Raw genomic sequence first — 14,792 nt, forward strand, 5'->3', positions numbered from 1 at the left:
GCCGCAACCTCAACCTTTTGTTGTATTTTTTTTTTTACTGTTGTAATGTGTAAAACAAAACCATATAATCCCACCGGGGTCACAGTGCAGGTGAAAGTATCCCCTACGCTCTTAAGATGCCAAAGCGGCTCTTTGAAGTGATGCCATAGGGCATCTAACCATCTTCTTAGTCAGTGAGCTGTTTCTGCTGCTGATTCACTTGTTTTGCCTTTAGTTTTTAATTGACGTGACTCGGGCCCCTTGGTTCTTTTTCCTTAATGAGCAGCCAAACAATAAGGAGAGACCAAACGAGCTGCCACATGACTAGTTAACCTGAAAATAATGAAAGGTGAAGGTCTCGGTCATGTTGGTCTGCTCAGGTCACCAAAAACTCTTGACGGTGGTCTTAGAAAAAAACAGAAACTCGGCAGTCTGCTGTGGCGGAACGAGAGCAGCGACAAGTCCTGATATTCAAGAACTGGCTTCTCATTAAGGAACCAGTTGGAGTGAAATTGACTGGAGTTTGACGTTCCAGTTCAGCTGATCGTCCATTTCACATCTCGTTTCTGTTTGGCTGCCATTTAATGAAACGAATCCATTCAGAGGACTGAATGCTTAAAGACGGGGCTAATAAAGCAAAAGGAGTTAATTAGCAGTGAAAACATTAGGAAAAGGGTTAGATCGGGGTCCTCGGTCACAGTCCTGGAGGGCCGCAGTGGCTGCAGGTTTTTGTTCTAACCCAGTTACTTAATTTGAAAGCAATTCTTGCAAATACTTTCATGGCTTGTTGGTGCTTCAACTCTGCTAGGTCAGCTCGTTCTCGTATTTTAGATATTCTTCCCATTTCTAAGGATATCATCCAAATGATGTGAAGGCTAAAATGGAGGAGTCATTCTCAGTCCTTCACTTTTTTCTTTTCTCTTCCAAGTATTTAATTAAACCCAGTAGTGCATGATAAATACACAGAGGTGTGAATGGTAACAAGCTAAATGGAGAACTGCTGGTCTCTTTTGTCATTTGCATTGTTATTGCTAATTAGGAGCCATTAAAAAAAACAGCATTTAAGACTAAAATTCGCGATAAGGGTTCAATCCTAATGAGTGAGTCAACTAAAGTGAAGCAGAAACGTAACTTGAACAATAAGAGCTTCTTATTAAGCAACTGGTTTGGAGCAAAAACCTGCAGCCACTGCGGCCCACCCTTTCCATAGAGGACGGGTGTTAAACTTCTGGAGGGCCGCAGTGGCTGCAGGTTTTCATTCGAACCACCTTCTTCATTAGTGACCCGTTTTTTGCAACTAATTAACTTCTTTTGCCTTAATTTTAATTAACTTGACTCGGGCCCCTTTGTTGTTTCTTTTTGCTGAGACACAGTAGAAGCCACCACATGACCGGCTCACCTGTGTCCATCCCACAATATCTGAGAATAAAGAAAAGTGAAGGTCTCGGTAAGGTTGATCTCTCGGGTCACCAAAACATTTTGACAATGTTCTTGGAGAAAACAGAAAATGAACAGTTTTGGAAATGTCTGCTGTGGCAGAATGAGAGCAGCAACAGGCCATGGAAATAAATAACGGGGTTCATTAACAGAAAGAATCAGCTTCTCATTAATAAGAAAGTGGTTGGAGTTTGAAACCCTAATTTAGCTGGTCACCTGTTGTCTCGTTTCGTGTCTCATTTCTGTTTGGTGCCATTTTAATAAAGAATCAATTCAGAGGACTGAAACTTTAAAAAGAGGTCTATGAAAAATGAAGGGAAAAGAATTTAATTAGCAGTGAAAACTGGCCACTGATTAGGAAAAGGGTCAGAATGAGAACCTGCAGCCCTCCAGGCCTGGCGTTTGACACCCCTGCCATAGAGGAACCATTTCTGGTTCCTAAAAAAAGCAATCTGGATGAATGTTCCAGGAAGAACCTTTACTTAAATTCAAACCCAGTTCAGGAAACCTCCACGAATAGATCGTAAGACATTTATGAAACATCAAAGGTCCCCGAGTTTGAAAGGACCTCTTGCTGCACTTGCTTACGCAGGCCCAGTTCAGGTCCGACTTGATCTGTTGTCCCCTGCCAGCCTAACATTAGAGATGTCAGTTTAGTTCACATATTATGAACCTTTTCAAAGACCCCCCCCCCTTCCCAGAGTGAAATGGCTCTTTGTCAAGCACAAGTTCTATGAAGTCCAGCAAAGTGCCTGCCGTTCGACAAGCGCTCGTTGTAAGGAGTGTAGCAGCGTCGGGTGTGACACCTGGCCGGCACATTCACAGTTGGTATCAGACGGAGTCAACGTAAGTCGTGTGAAAAAGAAAGTGCACCCTCATTCAACTCGAAGGTTTTAGGTGTCGGGGACATAAAAAAAATCACCTGGTCCCAGCTGAACACCACCACGTGACATATTAGACTGTGTCATTATTTATTTAACAGAAACGTAGCCAAAATGCAGAAGCAGTATGTGGAAAAAGTAAGTGCACCCTTACTGCTTCCATAAGAATTAAGAGGGGAGGTAGCAGCCAAGTGCTGCACCTGATTAACTGATACGTCTGTACAAACAGCTGTTGTCGTAGTTTTCTGAAGCACTCGGGTGTGTGTTAACACAATGACAAGGAGGAAAGACGTCAGCAGAGACCTCAGAGGAGCAGGTATTGCTGCCCAGTAATCTGGGAAGGGTCACAAGGCCATTTCCAAAGAATTTGAAGTCCATTGTTCTACAGTGAGAAAGATTATTCACAAGTGGTAAACATTCAATCTTCCCAGCAAATTCACCCCAAGGTCAGACTGCCCAATGCAGAGAGAAATTGAGAAGAAAAAACAAAAAACCAAGAGCTCAATCTCATTAAAAAACTGATCACCAGTTAAGAAAAGGATTAGAATCCAAGATTGGAGTTGGGAACCCCTGCTGTACTGTCTAAAAAGAACATGGCAGCACGGCTTAGGTTTGCAAAGTTGCATCTGAACAAACCACAAGATCTCTGGCACAATGAGCTCCAGACAGACGAGACCAAACTGGAGAGGTCTGGCTGTAATGAACCAACGCCAGCCCATCAGCACAAACACCTCATACCAACTGTCGGGCACGGTGGCAGAGGGGAGGGCGCCTTGTAGTCATTGAGCCGACCATCAACTCCTCTGTAAACCAAAGTCTTCTAGACTCAAAGGTCAGGCCAATTGCCCGACTGCTAAAGCTTGGCTGAAATTTGCCATGCAACAGGACAACAATCCCAGGCACACCAGCAAACCTACAAATAAAAAAAAAATCAATCAAGGTGTTGCGAAGGGCCCAGTCCAAGTCCAGACCTCCACCCGACTGAAATGCTGTGGTGGGACGTTAAGAGAGCTGTGCAGAAACGAATGGCCACAAACCACGCTGAAAAATCATCCCCAACAATGTGACCAAAGTCCTACAGAAAACAATGACTTCACCTTACGGCTTCCTCAGGCTATCGAGTCATGGGGTGTACTTAGTTTTTCCACATGTGGCTTCTCTACTATGGCTTCATTTTTATTAAATAAGTGACGCAGTGAAATCTGCTGTGCGTTGTTTTACTCGTCCAGTTAGATTTAAATAATTTTAGAACCTACTCAGGACCAGATGTTTGTTATTCTTATTACGAAGTCCTGATATGTAAAACCATAGAACCGTAAAAGGGGGTACTTTCTTTTTCACAGGAGGATAGGACCCTGCAGGGACAAAACCTGAGGGTTGGTGGTAGAATTGGCACTCCAGCCACCATAAAAAAAAAACCTCCCAGTGGTTCCACTCCATCTGAACTCGTGTGGTGCCGAGGTGTCGCCCGTCGCATGGCTGCACTCGGGTCCTAATCTGGGATCCTGAGTTGATTTGCCATGTGGTGGGTGCGGCAGTGCGCTGTATCAGTGTGCGCTCCTCACCTCCTCCTCCTCCTCCTGTACTGGGCATGTGAGATGAAGAGACACGAGAGAGCCTGTGAAGCCATGACAACTGTCAACATGGGAGCACTACTTTAAAAATCTACAAGTAAGGAAAATGAAGGCCCGTACCTTTCACCTGGATTCATTCTCAAAGACGCTGGCTGGCAATGCAGAAAATCCGGTTTGCTTGCCACACGTCGACATTTCGACAAACAACAGAATGAGGTTATGAGAACATGTCACCAAATGAGACTGGCAGAACAAAAATAAAGCAGATGGAATCCCCTTTACTTTATAAGAGAGGTGATCACAGTCAGAAAATATAAAAATCAACAGATATAAAAAGATCAGGAGGTCAGCAAAAAATGTATTATTTTGTTTTGTCCATCCGTTATCCAACCCACTATATCCTAACTACAGGGCCACGGGGGTCTGCTGGAGCCACTTCCAGCCAACACGGGGCGCAAGGCAGGAAACAAACCCCGGGCAGGACGCGCCAGCCCACCGCAGGGCACACACACGCACACACACACTTGTAGTGACATCCATCCAGGGATAATCTACCATCTAATACAGGGGTGGGCAAAGTCATTCCTGGAGGGCTGCAGTGGCTGCAGGTTTTTGCTCCAACCCATTTGCTTAATAAGAAGCTCTTATTGCTCAAGTAACACTTCTGTTTCATTTTAGTTGTCTCGGTTATTAAGATTTTGAGCCCTTATTACTTATTCTAGTCTTAAACAGCTGTGTTCTTGGTTTTTAATGTCTGCTTATTAGCAATAAGATGCAAATGACAAAAGAAGTCAGCACTTCTCCATTTAGCTTGTCTCCCTTTACCCCTGTGTGTATTTATCATGCACTATTGGGTTTAATTAAATACTTGGAAGGAAAGTGAACAGAAAAAAGACTTCAAATCATTTGGATGATATCCTTAGAAAAGAAAAGAAAAGAAAATCTAGGATATGAGAATGGCCTGACATGGAAGAGTTAAATCACTGATAAGCCATGAAATGTAATTATTGGCAAGGATTCTTTTCTAAATAAGCAACTGGGTTGGAGCAAAAACCTGCAACCACTGCGGCCCTCCAGGACTGACTTTGCCCACCACTGATCTAATAGAACACTAATGTCTGTCTGTCTGTCTGTCTGTGTCCATTCCCTCTGAGGAATCTGATTGGTCAGTTTCACTTTGGTTAATGTCAATTTATTTATATAGCGCATTTAAAGCAACATAGGAATGCTGTGGCCAAAGTGCTTTACAATAAAAGAAGAAAAAACATACAATTAACATAAAAAACATAAATAGATATAAAATAAATAGAAGTCAAATTACATGATCACAATGAGGAAGCCATCAGTATTACTGAAGGTCACTGAATGCAAGTCAATAGAAATGAGTCTTTAATCTCGTTTTGAATTGTCGACAACTCCTTTGCGTGACGAGGTGAAGAGTTCCACAGGCACAAGTCCTGTCTGTCCCCTTAGTGTGACACTCGGTACGAGGGACAACAAGAGACAACTGACCAGAAGATCTAAGCACTCTGGATGGCTGGTGTAAAACACACAATTCAGATAAATAGGCAGGAGTGAGCCCATGTAAAGATTTAAAAGCTAGCAACAAGATTTTAAAATCAATTCGAAAACTGACAGGCAGCCAGCGTAAAGAAGCTAATATTGGAGAAACAGAGTCAGAGTTTTTTGCCCCAACCAGAAAGCAAGAGGCAGCATTCTGGACCAACTGTAACCTGCGTATCAGAGATTTGTTAATCCCAGAATACAGCGAGTTGCAGTAATCAAGGCGAGAAAAGATAAAAGCAGGAGTGGCTTTCTCAAGATCCCTAGAAGATAAAAAAGGCCTTGATCTTACCTAATGGACGAAGCTGGAAAAAGCAACTCTTGACTGCAGGATTAATCTGTATTAATTATTAATTAATCTGATTACCAAGTCAAACGCAGTCGAGGCAGGAAACAACATGTACGAGTATGACGGATTGAGAAGAGAAGGAACGAGAATACATGACCTGTGAGACATGGTGGAGGTCGTGTTATGTCTAAAACACAACCTCTATATATATCTATCTATAGATAGATATATATAGATATATATTGTGGCGAGTGACTGGGGGTGGTACCCCCTTACGCCTCCTCCAAACCACGAGGGGGCGACCGCCCTGGTGGCTTTGGGGACCACGGGAACAGAGCTTAGAAGCTCAACCCTAGAGGGGCCCGCGGTCAACGGCAGGGGGCGCTCCAATGCCTGAGGAGTCCTGGCCCTCAGCACATCTACCACACCAGGAATTACTGGGGGGAAGACGGCCAGGGACACCTGGAGTGCTTCCGGGTGCGCAGCCAGTACTTGCGTCACACTTGGGTGTGCCAGCGAAAGCTAATCGGGAGGCACCTGCAGCACGTCCGGGTGGGGATTATAAAAGGGGCCGCCTCCCTCCATTCAGTGGCTTAATTCGGGAGCGGAGAAAGACGGAGCTCGGGAGGAGAGGAAAGGAGGCGGCCTGAAGTAAAGAGAGGCATTGTGAGGCCTGGACTTTGGGGGAGTTTTGGGGCTGTGTGCTTCACCTTGTAAATAAATGTGTTGTGGTGCTTAAAAAATGTCTGCCTGTCTGTGTCTGGGCTGTGTTCCACTATATATATATATAAATATATATATATATATATATATATATGTTAACATTTATTCTATTACCTACCTTTGCCAGGTAATATAGCTAATAATCATTAGAACATATTTTATTTAATTTAAAGGACGCATTACAAGGTAAAACCGTAAAACAGTACAATTACAATAATAAATAAATAAAGTAGTAGCTTAGATTAACCAGAATACAATAAAGCAACACATAATCAGAACAATTTAGGAGGATAAAATCAATGGCATTGAGAAGGCAATTCTGAAAAGGTGAGTTCTATGAGGTTTTTAAATAAACAGGTTGAAGAGTCTCGATATAACAAGGGGGGCTTCCAGAGCCGAGCAGCAGCCTGACTGGAGGTGTCGTCACATTTGTGTCCCCATCGTGGCATCAGAGCTTCTCCGCCGTTGAGTGGAAACACAGCTGGCTGAGTCGCGCTACCACTTAACTCATTAGCTGGTCTGTGTAGCGGACCCTTCAGCACTTTATTTGATTATTTATTTGATTGATTTTTCATCTCAATGAGGTAAATGTTAGTCTCTTATGTCACCTTCAGCACTCGTAAAATCTTAACGTCTTGTCAGTTTAGCAATGGAAGGGCCGAGGCAGCACCATTGCCGGGTTGCGCTTAGAGCATCAGTTTTGCCTTAATCTTCTCCTGGTGCCAACCTTTAAACTGTCACGTTGATGACATGACATGGCGTACACTCCTGGTTATTTTTGGGTAACAAAACCACAGCTACAGAAAACAAAACCATCCACAAAATGGTGGTAGCCATAAACGGTAACAACGGAGTCACAGTGAGATTTTAAAAATTCTTATATACACTTCCAATTGTTACGACACAGGAGTGTCAAAGGGGTCTGTGGGCCGAACCGAGCAGGAGGTGGAAATGTAAGACAAAAAGCGAAAGCCAGGCCAAAGCCCAAAAGACCATCAGGAAGGCAACTGAAACCAACGGGTGAAACAAGAAGCAAAGTCAAAGATGAAAAAGAGTCCAAAAACTGGAAACGAAAACTGAACGCTAGGCCTGCTTTGAAAGGAAAGGGACCGACGCTAAAAGGTGTCTTCTTTATTCAAACGAGGGACAACACCCAACAGAAATACCGCCGTATTTATACTCCACTTCCAGTGACGTCACAAATGTGACAACCGTAGTCACGTGATGTGATGCTAGTGCCGCACAAACAACTGAACGAAAAACAAACGTCAAAACAGATCAACACGGAGTAATCTCCTTTAACAAAACCTCAAAATAATTCAGAATGCACAAATATTTTCTTACACAACAAAGTTGAATTCTGCATACGTCCAATCTCACCAAAAGGTGGAATTAAAACCAAAAAGACACAGGAGGAGGTCATAGAAAAATGACAAATACATTCAAATCATAACACAAAATCTTGCTTTAAACCAAGACTAGAAGACCACGTGCGCTTCTCGCTGCAGTCGCTGTAGTTGGAATAATTATGTATCTACATGCAACTTATAGAGCTTGTTTATATACAACATTATTGGTTTGTCCTGCTGGAGCCAAAGTATATAAATTTTCTCTATGACTAATTCGTGAACATGCTACATAAAAAATAGAAACGGGAAAAACGGCAAAACCGCCGAGAACAACAGTAAATGAGATAAAGTAAAAGTCTACTAAACACTAAAGTACAAAAATGAATTAGAAAGTAACAGTAAACCGCAACACCCCGGGAACACCGGCACACCGCGTCTACTAAACACTAAGAAACACTAAGTAGAAACACTAAAGGAAAGAATACTATTCAGTAAGTACTGCGTCTAGTAAACAGTAAATCAGTAAATGAGAGAGGACTAAACACTAAGGAAAAAGAACGGCAAGACCACGTCAGCTGCGGAGCTCAGCTGAGAGCGAAATGAGGTGAATGGGAGGGGAGATGATCACGTGACTCCCCCACCCGCCTTAACTCTCGATCACTCCACAAACACACAAACACAGTCTCTCAGATCCCAACACTCCTTTATATGTATAGATATATGGCTGCACTGCCTGCTGGTTAATAATCTCATTATTATGTTTATTGTTCTTTAATACCGTATTTAAACATTTGAATCTGGCCATTTTATTGGAATTCTTCACCCAAAAATGATACAATATTTTTTTTGGGTTACTTACCCAATATAGTTTGTAGTGATAGCCGAGGAGAACTTTTAATTTCATGTTATGGAAAAAAATCTGATGTAATAGAACCCAATGGTGCATAACGGTAAACGATATGAAAAACGTTTGTGGAAGGACGAAAAAAAAAATCTCACGGTACTCGCGTTGCATAATCCACATCAGTTATCCAATCATACACTCAAAACTTGTAAAACATATGCTTTTTTACAAAAAAATATTGCTAAATAGATACCACCGGAATAATCAGCACACATCATGAACAGGAAGGTAAAGAATGTAATTTGACAAACAAGAGGAGGCCATTCAGTCCATCAAGCCCGTTTGTTCAGCTAAGCGCTAAACTGTCCACATGTGCCATTCGGATTCTTCTTAAAGGTTCTCGGGTTTCTGTTTCAACTCCACGTCTCGGTAGTTTGTGTCACATTCCCACAACTCGCTCCCTGGCTTCAGTCCTAAACGCACCTCCCCTTAATTTCCACTGGTTGTCCTCAAATTTAGTGATACACCCTTAAGTTGAGAGAATTCTGGTTCTAATTTGTCTGAGCCTGGATGAGGTCCTCACGCAGTCACCTTGTGGGATGACTTTGTAAACTGAAGGTCCATCTCTCCTCCTCACTCATTGATTGGTCAAGGGTCCTGTCTTCAGTTCAAAAAGTCAGTCCCATAAGGTTTAACTTTTCTGTTTCTTATGTGCACCGATTTTCCCTGAAGTAACTATTTAACAATATTTTAGTAAAAAATGCATGAGGATTGCACCATTTGAGCATACAACTGGATAACTGACATGATTATGCAACACGAGTAACATGACCGTTTTTTTGTTTTTTTTTGCCTTTTTATGGACGTTGTCAGCATTGTTTGCCATTGAACAGCTCTGGTCCCCATTCATCCTGCTTCTCCATTCTGCAGGAAAACGTGACATTTTTTATTCTCTCGGCCATCACTACAAAGTACACAAGGTAAGAAAAACATCCAAAAAATGTCTTCCTTTAAGTACTAAATAAGCTGGAGATGCCCTAGCAAAGAATGGAATAAGCATTTTTTTTTTATTTTATTATTTTTTTACTTTTGGGTTTTATCTGCATTAAAGCTTTGGGGGAAAACGGGGAAGTTTCAGACCATAAAAAAGTTATTTATATACCAGAAACCATTTGGAGCAAAGTCTATAAAATCTGTAAAGTCTATAAAGTTCGGCTCATCCTCGACTGTAGTCCTATACAAGTGAGACTGCAACGTCGTCATCAAAAAGTCTAAATTAGCCTAAGACGCCCTAATCTGAGGCATTCATAAGAAGTGCAACGATTTACTTCATGACATTTACCTACAGAATGCACAAGAATAGTTGCATCAGATATCTCTCCATTATAATAAAAACTGGGGGGCTCTGCTCCCTGCTCACTTCGCTCGCCAACCCCTGGGTTTGGTTATCCGGCTATACAATTTAAAAAGGTTGTTCTTTTCATTTTATTCATTTTTTATTTCTCGATATTTGCCAGTAATAAAGCGGAGTTATTCAGGCTTCAAATTTTTCATAGCTATTTCTTATTTCTAAAGATGGATTCTGCACACCTCACATGTTCTGACTAAGTCATGCATTTTACATCCTGCACCGTATTTCAGTATAGGTCTTTCTGTGTGATGAAAACGGTGAAGCATGGATATGGAGGTAATAAAGAGTACGTGACATTTGACGTTTTCTCACCTGATGGCCCACAAAGTGGCTGTGTTTCCACCATTGTCAATGAATTTGTGAAGTAACGGAATTCTAATAACATCCAGAGAGACGCGTTGTTCAGTCTCATGCACTACCAAGGTTCTCGCCATTTGCAGAGTTCCTATCAGATGTATAAAACTGCTGCCGGTTTCTCTTTTTCTCGTTTTTCTAACAGCCCGAATGAGGATAATTTAGGTTTTCAGATATCAAATTATTTTCTTAAGGTGACCTGCATTTCTTATTAATGGTTTTATGGCTGGTTTTTTGTTTCCTTTTCTCCCAGGGCCGAATATTTTTCCAAAAAGCACACAAAGCAACAGTTTCTCACATAAATCAAAATAAAATGTCTGCTGCCGTATGCAGTGTCCTATCGCAGCGTTTTAGATGTTAGCAGCTGTGCTGGGCCAATCAGCTGATACTGGTACCCAACATTCATTTTAGCTCTCAATCTCCAGATCATTTGCACCAAAATCAGAGTCCGACAAGTCAAGAGTCCAATTCAAAATAACAAAATATGCACAAAATGTCGTCCTCTGAGCGTTTTGCTTGGTGCATTCGCTTCGCTCTCTCGACAGATGTCGGTACCATTCTAGATGTTACTTACTCTATACTACTCGCGCACATGCAGGGATTCAAAGTCAAGACAACGAGTCTAAGATTCTTCCTAGCAAAGAGGGTCTACCTATAAAGTAGCCGAGTTTTGTTGACATTTACAGCTGATTATCACCCTCTACCCATGGATGTCAATTAACAGAAGTCGACATCCCCCTAAAAGAGTTAATGATGAGGCTTTGTGAGAAAGATGAGACTGATTTTCATACACTACATAGATAATTTACAGAATTTAGAGAAGGAGCGGCAGTTGATAACATGGTGGTTGAGGGCCTTAATGACATTTTCGATAATATAGCACAGCAGATGAAGGCCCAACAGCCAAAAGGTGGCCTTCTCCTTACTTAATCTTGAAACTTTCATCACTTTATTTTTCCTTAGTGTGGATGGGCATGAGTGTGTGTGTGAGAGTTTGGTTCCTGTTTTGTGTCGAAGGATGCTGGGGTACGCTCTAGCCCCTCACGGATCTTGGTTCACATATATATACAGTGGCATGAAAAAGTATGTGAACTCTTTGAAAATAACCGTATTTACGTATAAATCCATCTTAAAATACGCTCTGAGCAACATCTAAGCTCCAATAATGAACAAATACGATCTATTTTAACTAAAAACGCACAAATAATTGTAGTGTTCTTGTACAAATTAAATGTACCATTCAAACCTTTACAGTCTAGGCTGGAACCCCTCGGCTGATGACTTCAACAAAAGCTACCAGGAGTTAACAAACCCGGAGTCCAACCAATGGAACAAAACAGGAAGTGTGGCGTAAAGACACTGTGACCAATAAAAATGATTCAAACATTTTGAGTTTCCCGTTCACAGGAAGCATCAGCTAATCTGCGGCGTGCCTCACAAAACAGAGATCTTAGAAGATTTACGGTCAAGTATTGTCGATGTGCATAAAGCTGGAAAGGGTTATGAAGAAATTTCAAAGAGTTTAGATTTCTGTCAGCCCACAGTTAGACAACACTGTGTATAAATGGAGAAGATTTAGTAATGCGACTCCTGACCCTAGAAGGTGGTCAAGACAACTCGAAAGGCACAACGCAGAATGCTCAGTGAGATAATAAGAAAGAAGTCACAAGTAACAGCTAAAGGCTTGAAGGGATCATCACAACAGGTCAACATCTTTGTTCCTGAGTCTACCCTATGTAGAGCAGGGGTCCCCAACGCCAGTCCTGGAGGGCCACTGTGGCTGCAGGTTTTCATTCTAACCCTTTTCTCTATGAGTGACCTGTTTTTGCTGCTAATTAATGTCTTTTGAACTAATTTTAATTGATTTGTCTTGAAGACTCGGCCTCCTTGATTGTTTCTTTTTCCTTAATTAGCAGCCAAACAATAATGAGATACAAACAACTGGTGTCCATCATACAATATCTGAAAATAAAGAAAGGTGAAGGTCTCAGGAATGTCGATCTGCTCAGGTCCACAAAACATTTTATTAGGGTTCTTAGAAAAGAGAAAAATCAACAATTTCAGAAAGTCTGCTAATGCACCACGAGAGCAGCAACAAGCCACAAAATTAAAGAACTGGTGTAATTAACGACAGGAATTGGCACCTCATTAAGTTGTTAAGAGTGGTGTTCCACAGGTGTCAGTGTTAGGGCCGCTGCCGTTTTTTAATATATATATATAAATGATTTAGATAGCAATATAAGTAACAAGCTGGTTAAATTTGCAGATGATACCAACATAGGTGGATTAGCAGATAATCTGGAATCCGTTATATCATCAAAGAAGGACTTGGATAGCATGCAGGCTTGGGCAGATATGTGGCAGATGAAATTTAATGTCAGTAAATGTAAAGAATTACACGTAGGAAGTAAAACTGAGAGGTCTGAATACACAATGGGCAGTCGGAAAATCGAGAGGACACCTTATGAGAAGGACTTAGGAGTCATAGTGGACTCTAAGCTATCGATTTCCCGACAGTGTTCAGAATTCATTAAGAAGGCTAACAGAATGTCAGGTCATATAGCGCCTTGATGTGTGGAGTACAAGTCACAGGAGGTTCTGTTCAAGCTTTATAACACACTGGTGAGGCCTCATCTGGAGTCCTGTGTGCAGTTTGGTCTCCAGGCTACAAAAAGGACATAACAGCACTAGAGAAGGTCCAGAGAAGAGCGACTGGGCTGACTCCAGGGCTACAGGGGATGAGTTAGGAGGAAAGATTAAAAGAGCCGAGCATTTACAGTTTAGGCAAAAGAAGATTAAAAGGCGACATGATTGAAGTGTTTAAAATGATGAAGGTAATTAGTCCAGTGAATCGAGACGGTGACTTTAAAATGAGTTCATTAAGAACACGGGGACACAGTTGGAAACTTGTGAAGGGTAAATTACACACAAACATTAGGAAGTTTTTCTTTACACAAAGAATGATAGACACTTGGAGTAAGCGACCAAGTAGTGAGGTAGACAGTAAGACTTTAGGGACTTTCAAAACTCAACTTGATGTTTTTTTGGAAGAAATAAGTGGAGAGGACTGGCAAGTTTTGTTGGGCTGAATGGCCTGTTCTCGTCTGGAATGTTCTAATATTCTAATTTCTAATTAAGCAACTGATTGGAGTGAAATTGATTAGAGTTTGAGGCCCTGACTTAGGTGGTCTTCTGTTGGCTCCCTCACTTACATTTCATTTCTGTTTGGGTGCCATTTAAGGAAAGAAATGAAGCAATTCAGAGGAACGATGAAGAAATTCAGGAGAACAAATCTTAAAAAAGCAATTCAATTAAATGAATTTGCAAGACGTTAATTAACAGCACAAACAGGGCACTCAATTTAAAAGGGTTAGAATGAAAACCTGCTGCCATGGTGGTTCTCCAGGACTGAAACTTGGTAACCCCTGATAAAGAGCATGAACAGGCATGGTGTCCATAGCAGGAGAAAGCCAATGCTTAAAAAAAAAAAAAAAATGCTCCATGTCTGAAGTTTGCCAAAGATCACCTTCACACTCCACGAAACCACACTGTGAAATTGTTTTGTGGTCTGACGAAATTATGGTTAAATTATTCAGTAAGAACGTGCTGCGGTATGTGTGGCACATAAGGGCACCAAACCCCAACATGAAAACATCATCCTGGTACTGAAGTGGGGGGGTTTGGGGGGCATCCTGATTTGAAGCTACTTTTCTTCCTCAGGTCCTGGAGAGCTTGACGTCAATGTGGGGAAAATGAATTCCCAAGTTTGATATCAAAGTATCCTACTGTCAGGGTTGCTGCCCACCAGCTGAAGCACAGTAGGAGTTCCCGAATTGTCAAAGTAAATCTACCACAGAATGGCTTTAAAAAAAAAAAAATCATGTGATTTTAGGAGTGGACCAGACCTTAACCCAATGGAGATGCTGCGGAAAGACCTCAAGAGAGCCGTTCACACCAGACATCCTGAAAATATGGCAGAGCTAAAGCAGTTCTGAAATGAGGAACGGTCCAGAATTCCTCCTGAACATTGTGCAGGTCTGATCCACAGCTACCAGAAGCACTTGTTCGAGGTTATTGCTGCCAAAGGAGATTCAACCAGTTCTTAAATCCAAGGGGTCACTTACTTTTCAAAACACTGTAAATGTTTCATAGATATGTTCAATAAAAACAAAATATTAGTTATTTGCTATTAGCATAAGCATATTGTGTTTGTCTATACATGTGACGCAGATCAGATTACATTTTGTGACAAATTTATAAAACCATGCAATTGCAAAGGTTCACAATTTTTTTCCTGTCACTGCACATCTCTCTATTATATAAAATAATCCTGGGACGAGACAAGACTTTTTTAAAGAGATACTTTCAAGTCCCACAAGACAAGACTT

This window comes from Polypterus senegalus, chromosome 16 (assembly GCF_016835505.1).
Source record: "Polypterus senegalus isolate Bchr_013 chromosome 16, ASM1683550v1, whole genome shotgun sequence".
Classification (NCBI taxonomy): Eukaryota; Metazoa; Chordata; class Cladistia; order Polypteriformes; family Polypteridae; genus Polypterus; species Polypterus senegalus.